Here is a 13,438-nt window from a genome sequence, read left to right on the forward strand (position 1 = left end):
TCTTCTCTCTTCCACCTAGAAAGCGTTTTGCTTTTATTTCATTTGACCAAATCCGACTTCTTGTGCTTTGATTTATAACCTCTTAAAATCTGTCTTTGTAGTTAATAAATGTGTTGGTGTGTTCTACCTGGAGCAGTGCGTTTGGTTTGAAGCGTGTCAGAGACCCCTTGGGCTAACAAGCCTGGTACATCTCAATTTCTTTGTGAAATTGACAAACTCATGTAAGCTTGCAGCGTCGAGTGGGCACAACGGGACACTGCAAGACGGCGGTTCCTAGGTATGTGTCTGGGACCGGGGATATTGGCTAGTGTCATTGGGTTGCACAATCCAAGGAGCAGCTGACATGCCAGAGGCTATGTGTGAACACCCAGGAGTGGGGTTCTCGCAGCAGAGCGGGGTCAGGCTGGCTCCCAGAGTTGGGGATTGGAGTGACCTAGCAGATCACCGGTCCAGACAACACCAGAGGGGAACATCACACATTCCCGCAGCCCAGCCTGTCCTGGGAGAGCCTGGTCCCAGTGGGGAGCTGAGGGGAGGGGGGCTACACGGGGTAAACCTAGGGTGACCAGAGGTCCCAACTGTATAGGGACAGTCCTGATAGTTGGGTTTTTTCTTAACTAGGTACCTGTTACCCCCCATCCCCATCCTGATTTTTCACACTTGCTGTCTGGTTCCCCTAGCTAAACCAGGCACCACAGCTTCTTTATTTATTTTTATAGGGAATATTTGATATGGGACCCCCAGCTTGGCACGGCCACCAGCCACTCAGCCTGAGGGAGGCATTCCCTTGCCCAGCCTGCCCCCACCCCCAGTTCAACCTGGGGCAAGCGCTCCCTGGTCCAATCCGCCCCGCCCAGCTCAGCCTGGGGGAGACGTTCCCTGGCCCAGCCCGGCCCCCACAGTTCAGCCTGGGGGAGACGTTCCCTGGCCCAGCCCGGCCCCCACAGTTCAGCCTGGGGGAGACGTTCCCTGGCCCAGCCCGGCCCCCACAGTTCAGCCTGGGGGAGGTGTTCCCTGGACCAGACCGCCCCCCTCCCATGTCATGGCCCAGCTCAGCCTCAGGGTAATTTCTGCCAGCTTTGCTCCCCCTTGTCTTTGGACACCCCCCAGAAATCGCAACTTCCCTGGCTAGAGCTCCCTGTGTTCGAGCCCGTGTCTCCATAGAGACGTGTAAGCTGGTGGCTGCACAGGACATGCCTAGGCCACCACATCCCCCTCCCTCCGGTGCCCCCCACTGCCTTCCCTCCTGCCCCACCACCAGCTCCCCTCGCTCGCCCGGCAGCCCCCAGGGAGCCCACCACCAGCTTGGCCTTGGGGAGCAGGGGCCCAGGACCAGGGTGGGAGCTGGAGCGGCTGAATGATTTACGCATGGGAGGGGCAGGCAGCCGAGCTCAGCGCTGGGACAGGGCCTGACTGGCATGTTAATGGGGAGACAAAGGAACGATCCGGGGGGGGGCTCCGGCGTAACCCCCCCTTTCCCTGAGCCTGCCAGGAGCAGAGGCAAACAAGGCGTCCGCGCTGGGCAGAGGCAGGAAACGGTGCAGACGGGGCGGGGGCCAGCAGTCGCAGAACTCCAGCTCCGCCAGCAAGCACTCAGCCCCGAGCCGGGCGCGACGGGGACCCAGTCCCCGCAGGCTGCGAGACACCGACGGGCCCTGGCTCCTCCTGGGCTGGGGGGGGGCTGCCGGGCATTTCTGCTGCAACACAGCGTGGGGGGGTCGAGGGAGGACATAGGGCAATGGGATCCAGCCACTTACAGTGTCCCAGCTGGCACTTCACCCTGGCAACCCGACCAGACCCTGCACCGCCTCCTCCAGGGGCCCACAGCCCTGCCCCGGGCTACAGGGAATCGCCATGCACTGCCAGCAGGACAGGGCCTATGTCACACAGCGGGGCAGCCAGCAGAGGGCAGCACCCCCAGGCAGGCGGCAGGGGGCACCGAGCTGTCGGAGAGACAGGCAGCCCTCGTCTCACTGCACTGCCTTTGCTGGCATCCCACTTTCCACATGGGGCGCAAAGCTCCCCTGGGACGCAGGGACACCTCAGGGTCCCCCTTGCCCAGAGGGGAAACAGCCCAGAGCCTGGCTGAGCTCACACTAGACAGGAGCACAGCGGGGTCGGGGAATGAGAACCCAGGAGTCCTGACTCCCAGTCCCCCCTCCCCAGCCCAGGAGGGGACTCCCGGACCTGCTCTGCCCAGAGCCCAGGTTGTCACAGGGCTCAATGCTGCGCCCAGCGCTTGGGGACGTCCAGTGACAGCTGGGAGGGGTGAGCGTAGGGCCACTGGGCCAGCGAGGGGCTGGGACAAGGCCCCGCCCTGTCTGGGGCTCAAGCTGCCTGTCCGGGGGGGAGGGCAGGCCATGCAGCCTGGTGCTGGGAACACGAGGGGCAGCTGGGAAGGAGAGAGGGATGGGGCGAGAGCTGAAATTTGCTGAATAAAGAATCCCGCTTAACTGTCCTCTGCTGCTAAGTTCAGCCCAGCCTGGCAGCGAGGGGCTGGGCCCTGGGCCGGGCCCCGGGTGTGGATGCTGGGTAGGGTTCCCAACCCTGCCGGTTTCACCGGGAGTCCCCCGGAATTAGGCCCTATCTCCCGGAAGCTACTGAAGCCAAACTGGGAGATTTTAGGTGCTAGAAGTCTGGTGGTGCAGCGGGGCTAAGGCAGGCTCCTTCCCTGCCCTGGCCCCGCGCTGCTCCCGGAGGCAGCCGGCGACCCTGTGGCCCCTGGGGGTGGGGGGCCAGAGGGTCTCCACACGCTGTCCCCACCCTGAGCACTTACTCCGCAGCTCCCATTGGCTGGGAATTGTGGCCAATGGGAGCTGTGGAGTTGGCGCTCAGGGCATGGGCAGCGCACAGAAACCACCTCCCCCCTCGCCCTGCAGGGACGTGCTGGCCGCTTCTGGGACTGGCACGAGGCCAGGGCAGGCAGAGAGCCTTCCTGAACGCCGGTGCGCTGCTGACTGAGAGCCACCCCCGGCCCGAGTCCACAGCCCCTCCTGAACCCCAAACCCCTGGCCCAGCCCTGAGCCCCCTCCAGTACCCAAACTCCCTCCCAGAGCTTGCACCCTGCACCCCAACCCCTTGCCCCAGGTTCTGCCTGGAGACCCTCACACACTCCAAACCCCTTGGCTCCAGCCCGGTGAAAGTGAGAGTGAGCAACAGAGGGAGGGGCCTTGGGGCAGGGTCGCGGCCTCAGAGAAAGGGCGGGACAGGGGGTGGGGCAGGGGTGTTTGGGTTTGTGTGATTAGACAGTTGGCAACCCTAACGCTGGGCCGGGCCCTGGGTGTGTACGCTGGGCTTGGGCCTAATTCACATATCCCAAGGCTAGAAGGGAGCCGGGTTGCCAGTGTGACGAAGTGGGAATGTTCATAATGTTTTCTTTGAAGACGGTGTGGGTGCCTCAGTTTCCCCTACGCCGTTCTTACGTATCTAGGTGGTGGGATCAGGGGGTGTGATTGGTGCAGAGCCCTAGAGGGCAGGTGTGATGCTGGCTGGACAAAGAATGGCGACACCCTGTCTCCTGGCAACTAATGACCTGGGGCCCTCCCCTGCAAAGGTGCCAGCTGAAGGTGTGGGAGAACAAAGGGATCAGGTGACCTCCTGGCCTGGGAAAGGGGAAAGCCCAGAGAGGAGGGGCTGGGGGGTGTCAGTCTGGAGCTGGCTGGGGACGGGAAGTGAGGGCAGACGTGGGTGTCTGGCTCACTGCCCCCCAGAATGGACCTGGCCGAGGGGTCCCGTTCTCTGTACCTACAAGCTCTGTTTTAGACCCTGTTCCTGTCATCGAATAAACCTCTGTGTTACTGGCTGGCTGAGAGTCACGTCTGACTGCGAAGTGGGGGGGCAGGACCCTGTGGCCCCCCCAGGACCCCGCTGGGGGGGACTCGCTGTGGGAAGCGCACGGAGGGGCAGAGGATGCTGAATGCTCCAGGGAGAGACCCAGGAGGTGAAGCCGTGGGAGCTTCTTGCCCTGCAGACAGGCTGCTCCGAGGGAGAGGAGGCTCCCCAGAGTCCTGCCTGGCTTTGCAGGGAGCAGTTCCAGAGCATCGCCCGGGGACTCCATGACAGCCAGGCATCCGGTTTTCCACTGGAACGCCCGGTCGAAAAGGGACACTGGCAGCTTGGGTCGGCAACACTTTCTATCCACTTTATAGTCCATTCATCCAATCCAGTGGTTCTCAAACTTTTGTCCTGGTGACCCCTTTTACACAGCAAGCCTCTGAGTGCGACCCCCCCCCCTTATAAATTAAAAACACATTTTTATATATTTAACACCATTATAAATGCTGGAGACAAAGCGGGGTTTGGGGTGGAGGATGACCGCTTGCAACCCCCCATGTAATAACCTCGTGACCCCCTGAGGGGTCCCAACCACCACTTTGAGGACCCCCGATCCAATCCAGACTTTTTTAACTTGCTGGTAAGAATACTCTGGGAGACCGTATGAAAAGCTTTGCTGAAGTGAAGGTATATCACATCCACCGCTTTCCCCATATGCACAGAGCCAGTTGTCTCCTCACAGAGGGGAGGCCAGGGAGGACTTGCCCTTGGTGAATCCATGCTGACTGTGCCGTGGGATATGCCATCAGAGAGCTAGTAACTCACTGCTCAGTAATATGCTTGTGCGATGATGTACAGTCAACCCATAAGGACCATGCAAATGTGTTTAAACCAGGCAGGTCAGGGGCCGCTGACAAACAGGTTGTCTCCAGACAACAGAAAAAGGCCTGGCCAGCCCCTCAGACCAGGTGTGGCCAAAATCCCTGGGACATTCATTTGTAAGGGAAGAAATTGTTTGCATTGTAAAAGTCACCAGCAGGGAGAAAACTGCTACCGACCCAGCCAGCCGGGAAAAGGAACTGTACCTGAGGAGTCATCTCAGAGCTAAAGGAACTGTACCTGAGGAGTCATCTCAGAGATACGTTTCAAGGGTTTACTGGACTATCAAGAGGGGGGGCGAACCGCTAAGTTCTCCTTCCTTCACCCGAGGAGACAAGGAAAAGCAGCCCCTGGCCTTGCACGCTGGGGCTAGTCAGCCATTGCTGGGAAAGGAAGGATTGGAGCCGGGACACTGGATGGGGAGGGCTCGCAGTTACTGCAGGATCCTTGCCCAGGTGTCTGGCTGGTGGGTCTCGCCCACACGCTCAGGCTCTAACTGGTCGCCGTAGCTGGGGTCGGGATGGAATTTCCCCCAGGTCAGATTGGCAGAGACGCTGGTTTTTTTCACCTTCCTCCTGCAGCCTGGGGCACAGGTCACTAGCAGGTTTAAACTAAGGAAAATGGAGGATTCTCTGTAACGCGAAGTCTTTAACTCACGATTTGAGGACTCCAGTGACTCAGCCAGAGGTCAGGGGTCTGTTCCAGGAGTGGGTGGCTGAGGCCAGGTTTGGGCCGGCAGAGCCCCGAGGAGTTTGCTGTTGCACCAGGGAGTCCTCCCCTCCCGCAGCAGAAGTGCAGCAAAGCTCCCACAGGCTGAGGCTGAGGGACAGCAGGGGATCTCCCAGCTCTGGGTTTCCCCAGCAGCAGTCACACATCTAACCTCCCTGCTCCCACGGGAGATCCCTGTTTAAACAGCCCTTTTGGCCACAGCATCACGCTGTGAGCTCATGTTCAGCTGATTATCCACAAGGCCACGAGTCTGTCACCGAAGTCACAGATTCCATGACTTTCCGGGACTTCTGCAGCAGCCACTGTGGCTGGCCCAGGAGCTGCCTGAGCTGCTCGGGCAACCGCTGGGCCAGATGCACCAGCCACTGCTGGGGCAGTCTTGGGCTGCCATGTCTCCCGCTCCCCAGCAGCAGTGGGGTTCTCTGGCCACCATGCTCCCTGCCCCCCCCCAGCACCAGCAGGGGTCCTGGGGTGCGTGCTGCCTCCCCACCCCCAAGCACCCACGGCCTCTCCGGGCTGCCCATATCCCCCCCCAGAGCACCTGCAGCATCCACGGGCTGCCCCCACCCTCCCAAAGCACCCGCAGCATCCACGGGCTGCCCATACCCCCCCTGAGCACCCGCAGCATCCACAGGCTGCCCAAACCCCCCCAGAGCACCCGCAGCATCCACGAGCTGCCCCCCTGAGCACCCGCAGCATCCACAGGCTGCCCCCACCGTCCCATAGCACCCGCAGCATCCACAGGCTGCCCATACCCCCCCAGAGCACCCGCAGCATCCCCAGCCTGGCCATACCCCCCCTGAGCACCCGCAGCATCCCCTGGCTGCCCATACCCCCCCTGAGCACCCGCAGCATCCACAGGCTGCCCCCACCCCCCCAGAGCACCCGCAGCATCCCCAGGCTGCCCCCACCCCCCCAGAGCACCCGCAGCATCCCCAGGCTGCCCATACCCCCCCAGAGCACCCGCTGCATCCCCAGCCTGCCCCCACCCCCCCAGAGCACCCGCAGCATCCCCAGGCTGCCCATACCCCCCCAGAGCACCTGCAGCATCCCCAGGCTGCCCCCCTGAGCACCCGCAGCATCCCCAGCCTGCCCATACCCCCCCCGAGCACCCGCAGCATCCCTGGCCCCCCCACACCCAAGAGCACCCACGGGTATATTGTACAAGTCATAGACAGGTGACAGGCCGTGAATATTTGTTTACTGCCCATGACCTGTGCATGACTTTTACTAAAAAATACCCACAACTAAAACGTAGCCTTAATTATCTACCACGACCCCCAAGTCTTTTTCAGTCATTGCTTCCCAGGCTAGAACCCCCGTAGTGGCTCCAGTCTCTGTTCCTACATGTAGCTGTATTAAAACACATATTAGACGTTATTGTTTGCTTGTGTCCAGTTCACCAAGCGATCTAGATCGCTGATTAGCAGGGACCTGCCCTCTTCATTAGTTCCCACTCCCCCAGTTTTTGTGTTCTATGCAAATCTTACCAGCGATGATTTTATGTTTTCTTCCAGGTCGTTAAGAATAATGTTGAAAAGCATTGGGCCAAGGACCGATTCCTGTGGGAGCTCCCTGGAAACACCCTTTCGATGAGCATTCCCCGTTTACAGTCACACTTGGCACTTCTCCGTTAGCCAGCTTGTAATGCAGCTCATGTGTGCCATGTGAACTCAGGATCTTGCTAGTTTTTTTAATAAAAATGTTGTGTGAAACCCCTAACAGAACTCTACATAGTACATCACTCTTTAGCAACCTAATCTCATCCAAGAGAGAGATCAAATTCGTTCGACAGGATCTATTTTTCATAAACCCATGTGGATTGGCATTACTTATATTACTCTCCTTTCATTCTTTATTAATCGAATCCCATAGCAGCCGCTCCATTATCTGCCCAGGACAGATGTCAGACTGACAGGCCTATAATTACCCAGATCTTTCCATTGACCCTTTTTAAATATTGGTACAACATTACCTTTCTTCCAGTGCTTCCCCAGTGTTCCACGACATATTGAAAACTAGTATTAATGGGCCGGCCAGCTCCTCAGCCAGCTCTTTTAAAACTCTTGGATGCAAGTTATCCAGACCTGCTGATTTAAAAATATCCAACTTTAGCAGTGGTGGTTTAGCATCCTCCTGAGACACTAGTAGACTGGAAAGTGTGCAAACTAGGCAGGACCCCCCGAGTGTGTACGCTGGGTGGTGGCTTGAGTGAGTTCACATGGAAGTGTGAATGTGTCCACACGTGTGTGAGCACATTTAACTCTGGTGCAGGCTCCTCTGCGCTGTACCCTGACCTGAAGCCCTGCTCCCCATGCTCTGCTGGCTGCCCCACAACAAATGTCACTGTGTGAGGGGGCCCTGGGTCTTGGCTCCCAGCTCACTGCCTGCCTGTGGGGGGGGAGCACGTTCCGGCTCCCCTGTTCTATGCCTTTGCTGGGTCACTGCCCTTCAGCGCAGAGCTGGCTCATTGATCTGCATTGATCCCAGCCTCCAGAGCGCACCCAGCTCAGCCTGGCCACCACCCAGAGGGGACAGCCAGGGGCTCCCGCAGGACACGGTCACCTTCACCCCACAGCTTCCCCAGCCAAGAGTAAGGTGCCAGGAGGGGGCACAGGACCATATACCAGCTCTACCAGCCAGGGTGGGACTCTGGATCAGCTCCCTGCTCAGCTGGGCCAGGCCAGGTGGGTACCCAGAGGGCGTGGTGCAGGGCGGCGGGCAGACGCTGCGGCGATCGGAGTCGCTGTGTGCCACCTGTCCTCGGTTGCCCTGCAGGGCACCCGGGGCAGGAGAAAGAGGTTGCACGTACCCTCCTGCCCGTTCACACACACAGGGGTCAGACCCTGCCCTGAGCTGACCATGGTACATTGGGGGGGGGGGGGATTCGGCCTGGGGTGTCTCTGCCAGGCCTCAGCACCACCCACTGAGATAGGGGTGGGGACAGAGCTGGGGACAGCTTGTCCCAGGGGAGGGATGGCAGCTTCCCTTAGACAGAGGGAACCCTGTGCCCTGGGGGGAACGGGCGGGCTGGACTCTGCTTCCCACCTCCTTTCTCCCCTCCGCAGCCAGCCAGGGGGAAGCACCTGCCCAGGCCCGGCCTCGGTATCTGATTCTGCCAAAGGCTGCAGGGCTCATGGCATGGGGACACTGCAGAGCAGGCAGCTGGCTGGGGGAGCCGGCCCCAGCATCGGCTTCCTATGAGCCACATCCTAAACCTGCCCAGCAGGTTCCCCCATCACCCCCCCCCCCGCAGAGACGGGGGATCCCAGTCCCATCGTGCCTTGCCTGGCAGGTCCCACAGTATCCTGCCACCCGGCCATTATTAAGGGGCTGCCCCTTACCGTGAAGGACAAGCATCAGTGGGGCTCTCAGGACAGCTCTGCCACTTCCCCTCCACTGAGGGGCAGCCAGGGCCTGGGACCCACGGGGAGAGCAGAGGCCGGGTAGCCAGGACAGCCAGGTGCAGCAGCCAGCAGCGCCGGGGTGGGCAAACTTTTTGGCCTGATGATCACATCGGAGTATGGAAATTGTATGGCCGGCCATGAATGCTCACGAAATTGGGGGTAGGGGTGCGGGAGGGGGTGAGGGCTCTGGCTGGGGGTGCGGGCTCTGGGGTGGGGCCAGAAATGAGGAGTTCAGGGTGTGGGAGGGGGCTCAGGGCTGGGGTAGGGGGTTGGGGCATGGGGGTGTGTGTGAGGGCTCTGGCTGGAGGTGCAGGCTCTGGGGTGGGGCCGGGATGAGGGTTTGGGGTACAAGAGGGGGCTCCAGGCTGGGATCAAGGGGTTCAGAGGGCAGGTGGGGGATAAGGGCTGTGGCAGGGGATTGGGGGGTTGGAGGGGGCTCAGGGGTGCAGGCTCCGGGCAGTGCTTACCTCAAGCAGCTCCCAGAAGCATGCCCCCTCCTCCGGCTCCTATGTGGAAGCACAGCCAGGCGGCTCTGCATATTGCCCCATCCGCAGGCACTGCCCCCCACAGCTCCCATTGGCCAGGAACTGCGGCCAATGGGAGCTGTGGGGGCAGCGCCTGCGGCGGGGCAGTGTGCAGAGTCTGCTAACTACATAGGAGCCGGAGTGGGGGTCATGCCGACTGCTTCCCAGGAGCCGTGTGGAGCAGGGCAAGCCCCTGCCCCCGCTCCCTGGCTGGAGCTCGAGGGCTGGATTAAAAGGTCTGATGGGCCGGATGTGGCCCACAGGCCGTAGTTTACTCACCCCTGCATCAGTGTTAAGAGCCAGCAACTAGCAACCTGAGCCAGCCAGCCAGGGAGGCCCTGCTGGGAGCCACAGACCCCTTTGTCTGCTCTGCAAACCAGCCTCAGAGCAACCCCCTGCTCCTGGCTCCACATAGAGCCCCCAGGCCCAGCTGGCCCCTCGCCTGATCTCAGGGGCAGGGCCAGCTCCAGGGGTTTTGCCGCCCCAAGCAGCAGAAAAATAAAAAAAAGCCGCGATCGCCATCTGCAGCAATTCAGCGGGAGTGAGGGACCCTCCGCCGAATTGCCGCCGAACACCTCGATGGGCCGCCCCAAGCACCTGCTTGATAAGCTGGTGCCTGGAGCCGGCCCTGCTCAGGGGAGCCGGAACCGGCTATGGTGGGGCTAGCCCCACGGCACAGACCGGCCAGGCCCCAGCCCGCAGGTGGGGTAGGACAGAGGCCTGAGCTGCTCTCCCCCTAGTACCCTGCCCCCCCAGAAAGCCCCCCAGAGAGGAGCCCTGAGAGAAAGGTCCCCGGCCCAATGGGGAGATGCAGAGAAATGGCTGCAGGCTCCCAGGCCGCCACAGGGAAGATTAAAGTCTAAGCCAAACCCTGCAGCACCCTCCCCTTCTCCCCACTGCCTAGGAACTGGCCTGTTGTCCCCGTCCTCCCCCACCCAGCAGCCCCACTGAGTGCAGCATCTCTTGGGTGGAGTTCACCTTCCTTCTCCACCCCACATCTCCCTATGCAATTTCTACAGGCCTTGGACCCTCGAACAGAGAATGGGGCTACCCAGAATGTCTCCCCTCCACCTAGGGGGACCAGACAGCAAATGTGAAAAACTGGGATGGGGGGGGGGTGTAATAGGAGCCCATATAAGAAAAAGACCCAAAAATTGGGATTGTCCCTATAAAATCGGGACATCTGGTCCCCCCCTCCCCCTCCCCCGGCTTGCTGCAGAGACCCTGCTCCCCTCTCCGTCTCGGGCGTGGGGGGACTTGGTGCACTGGGTCCCTGAGGGCCCAGTGTTCTAGTGCAGAGCTGCCCCTCCTTTGCTGGGGGCCCTCCCCCCCCGCGCCGGCGGTTCGGCTCAGCGGGGCAGCCTGTGCGGCCAGGGGAGCAGCACGAGGGCAGGGCCCCACGGCAGCAGCACAGCGAGGGACCATGCCCAGGCCCTGCAGGCAGCTCATGGCTTGGTTCGGCTGCAGCCAGGCTCCCTTTGGGCCCGTTGTGCTGGATTGGGGGCAGGGTGGGGCCCGTGTGCTGAGCTGGCGGCTGCAGCCATTGTCCCAGACCTGCCGCGTTTCTGCCAACACAGTGAGATCCACAAGGTTCTTCTGCTTCATCAGCAGCAGCCGCTCCCTGCCCCCAGGGTGCCGGGGGGGTTATTGTCCTGGGCGCAGAGGGGGAGCTGGGCACAGGTTTCGTGTTCCTTGTCTCTCGGGGCTCCCGAGTAAACGCGCTCTGTGTCCTGCGCCCCATGATCTGCCAGCCAAGCCTCTCCCCACTGGGGGGCTGGAGGCTGGGGGAGGCTAAGCCTCGCCAGCCCTTGCCCCACCGAGCTGGGGGCAGTGGCGGATTATGGCACAGGGGCAGGGCCGCGGGGGAAGGGGCAGAATGGGGCAGGGCTTTGTGTGGAAGAGGGGTGGGGCCAGCGGAAGGGGCAAAGTGGTGTGGGGGGTCATGGGTGGAAGGGGTGGAACGGGGCAGGGCCTCCGGGCTCTGGCCAGGGCCGGTGCTGAGAGCTGGACCTGGGCTGGGGCCACGTGGGGGGCTGAGAGCAGGGCAGGGCCTCGGCCTGAAGAGGCAGGATAGGGGTCTAGCCTCCCTAAGGGGAAGCTTCACCCGCCACCCATGGGGGGCTGATGCCTTTCCCAGGGCTGCCTTGGCTTCTGCAGGGCCCACCTGACAACAATGTTAAGGTCGCCACAGGCAGGGCCTGGGCCGCTGCGGACCAGGAAGGGCCATTTCCAGAAATACTCGCCAGGAAAATGTCCTGTGACTGCCCGAGGTCAGTAGCAGAAGCGGAGCCCTGACTCCCAGCCCCCCTACTCTAACCACTGCACCGCACTCCTCCCACACAGCTGGCAAAAGCACCACGGAGCCCCGACTCCCCCGCTGTAACCGCCTGGCTACGCTCCCTTCCTATGGAAATAAAGGAAGCTGCAGAGAAACCCCAGGGCTTGACCCTAAATAACTCGCTTGTCTCCCTAGTCAGACCAGCTGTGCTCAGCACAATGGGGGCGGGGGGGCTTTAGAGCAGGTGTTACATTTGGGGCTTCCCATTGGCCTGTTCTTGTGGCCAGATCCCCAGGCAAGCTGGCCCGGGGCGGGGGGGTCAATCACACCTGCTGGTCAGTGAATCTGCCTGGGCCCCAGCGGGCCTAGAGCCTGGGGGTGGGTAGAGGGAGGTCTCAGCAGTGTCCCCACTGGGGCAGGGTCAGTTCCCAGTCACAGCGACATGGCCATTAACATCGGCAGCGTTGTCGCGTCCTGCGGCTCTCTCTGCGGACTGCGTGTGCCAGGCAGCCCTGCTGAGCCGGGCGCTGGACGAACCCTGCCCCAAAGCGCTGCTCGGGGAAGGGTCCGCCTGGGGTGCTGCCAGGTGGGTCCAGCGCTCTGCCCTGGGGCGAGGTGGTGGGGGCAGATCACACAGGGACAGGGACACCACACGGCAGGCCTGGATCCGAGGACTGCCCAGGGGAATGCAGCCCATTCTGCTCTCTGGGAGGGGACGCTGGGCTCCCACACCAGCGACGGCCCTTGCCCCCCCAGCGTCCAGGTGGCTGCAGGCCTGGGAACACCTCCTCCTGTCCCGGCCTTTGTCCTGCTGATCCACAGGCAGAAAAGGACACTTGGCTTTGGGCTTCCGATGCTGCCTCTACCAAAGCAGCCCTGGATGGGAAAGGAGCCCCCAGGAAAGCCCCATCTGCTCCCCCCAGGTCACCCCTCCCCAGGGTCTGCAACACCAGCCGTTCGGCTGCGGCAAACTGGGCACCTTGAACCTCCCCCACCAGAGGCCCAGGTGCTGTCGGTGACAAGGACTCCAGGAACGGTGCTGGCACTAGGAGTAACAACAGTGTGTGCCCCAGAGAATACTCCCCCATAGTGGTGGGGGGCATCAGGCACCAGGTACCGTGGCAGGGGTGGTGGTGCTGGAGGGTATTGGGGTGACAGTAATGGTTCCAGGTGCTGGACAATGGGGGTGTACTGGGGTGGGAGTATTGGGGCCAGACATGGGGGGGAGCAGTAGCGGTGCTGGGCAAAGGGGGGGTCCTGACATCAGAGGGCTGGGGGGGTGTCCTGGGGCCACAGCAGTGAGTCTGGGCACCGGGGAGAGGAGTGGCAGTAGTAGTGCTGGGCAAAGGGGGGGATCCTGGGGTGGGAACAGAGGGTCCAGACTCCAGGGGGGCACTGGGCTGGGAACGGGGGAGGGGGGCGAAGTACAGGGGGGCACTGGGCTGGACTCATTCTGGGGGGCACTGGGCTGGGAGCAGGGGGGCCAGGCTCTGCAGGGGCACTGGGCTGGGAGCAGGGGGGGACTGGACCCTGGGGGGGCACTGGGGTGGGAGCAGGGGGGGCAGGCTCTGGGGGGGCACTGGGCTGGGAGCAGGGGAGGCTGGACTCACTCTGGGGGGGCACTGGGCTGGGAGCAGGGGGGCCAGGCTCTGGGGGGGCACTGGGCTGGGAGCAGGGGGGCCAGGCTCTGGGGGGCACTGGGCTGGGAGCAGGGGGGGCAGGCTCTGGGGGGCACTGGGCTGGGAGCAGGGGGGCCAGGCTCTGGGGGGCACTAGGGTGGGAGCAGGGGGGGCTGGACTCACTCTGGGGGGCACTGGGCTGGGAGCAGGGGGGCCAGGCTCTGGGGG

This window comes from Mauremys mutica, chromosome 5 (genome assembly GCF_020497125.1).
Source record: "Mauremys mutica isolate MM-2020 ecotype Southern chromosome 5, ASM2049712v1, whole genome shotgun sequence".
Lineage (NCBI taxonomy): Eukaryota > Metazoa > Chordata > Testudines > Geoemydidae > Mauremys > Mauremys mutica.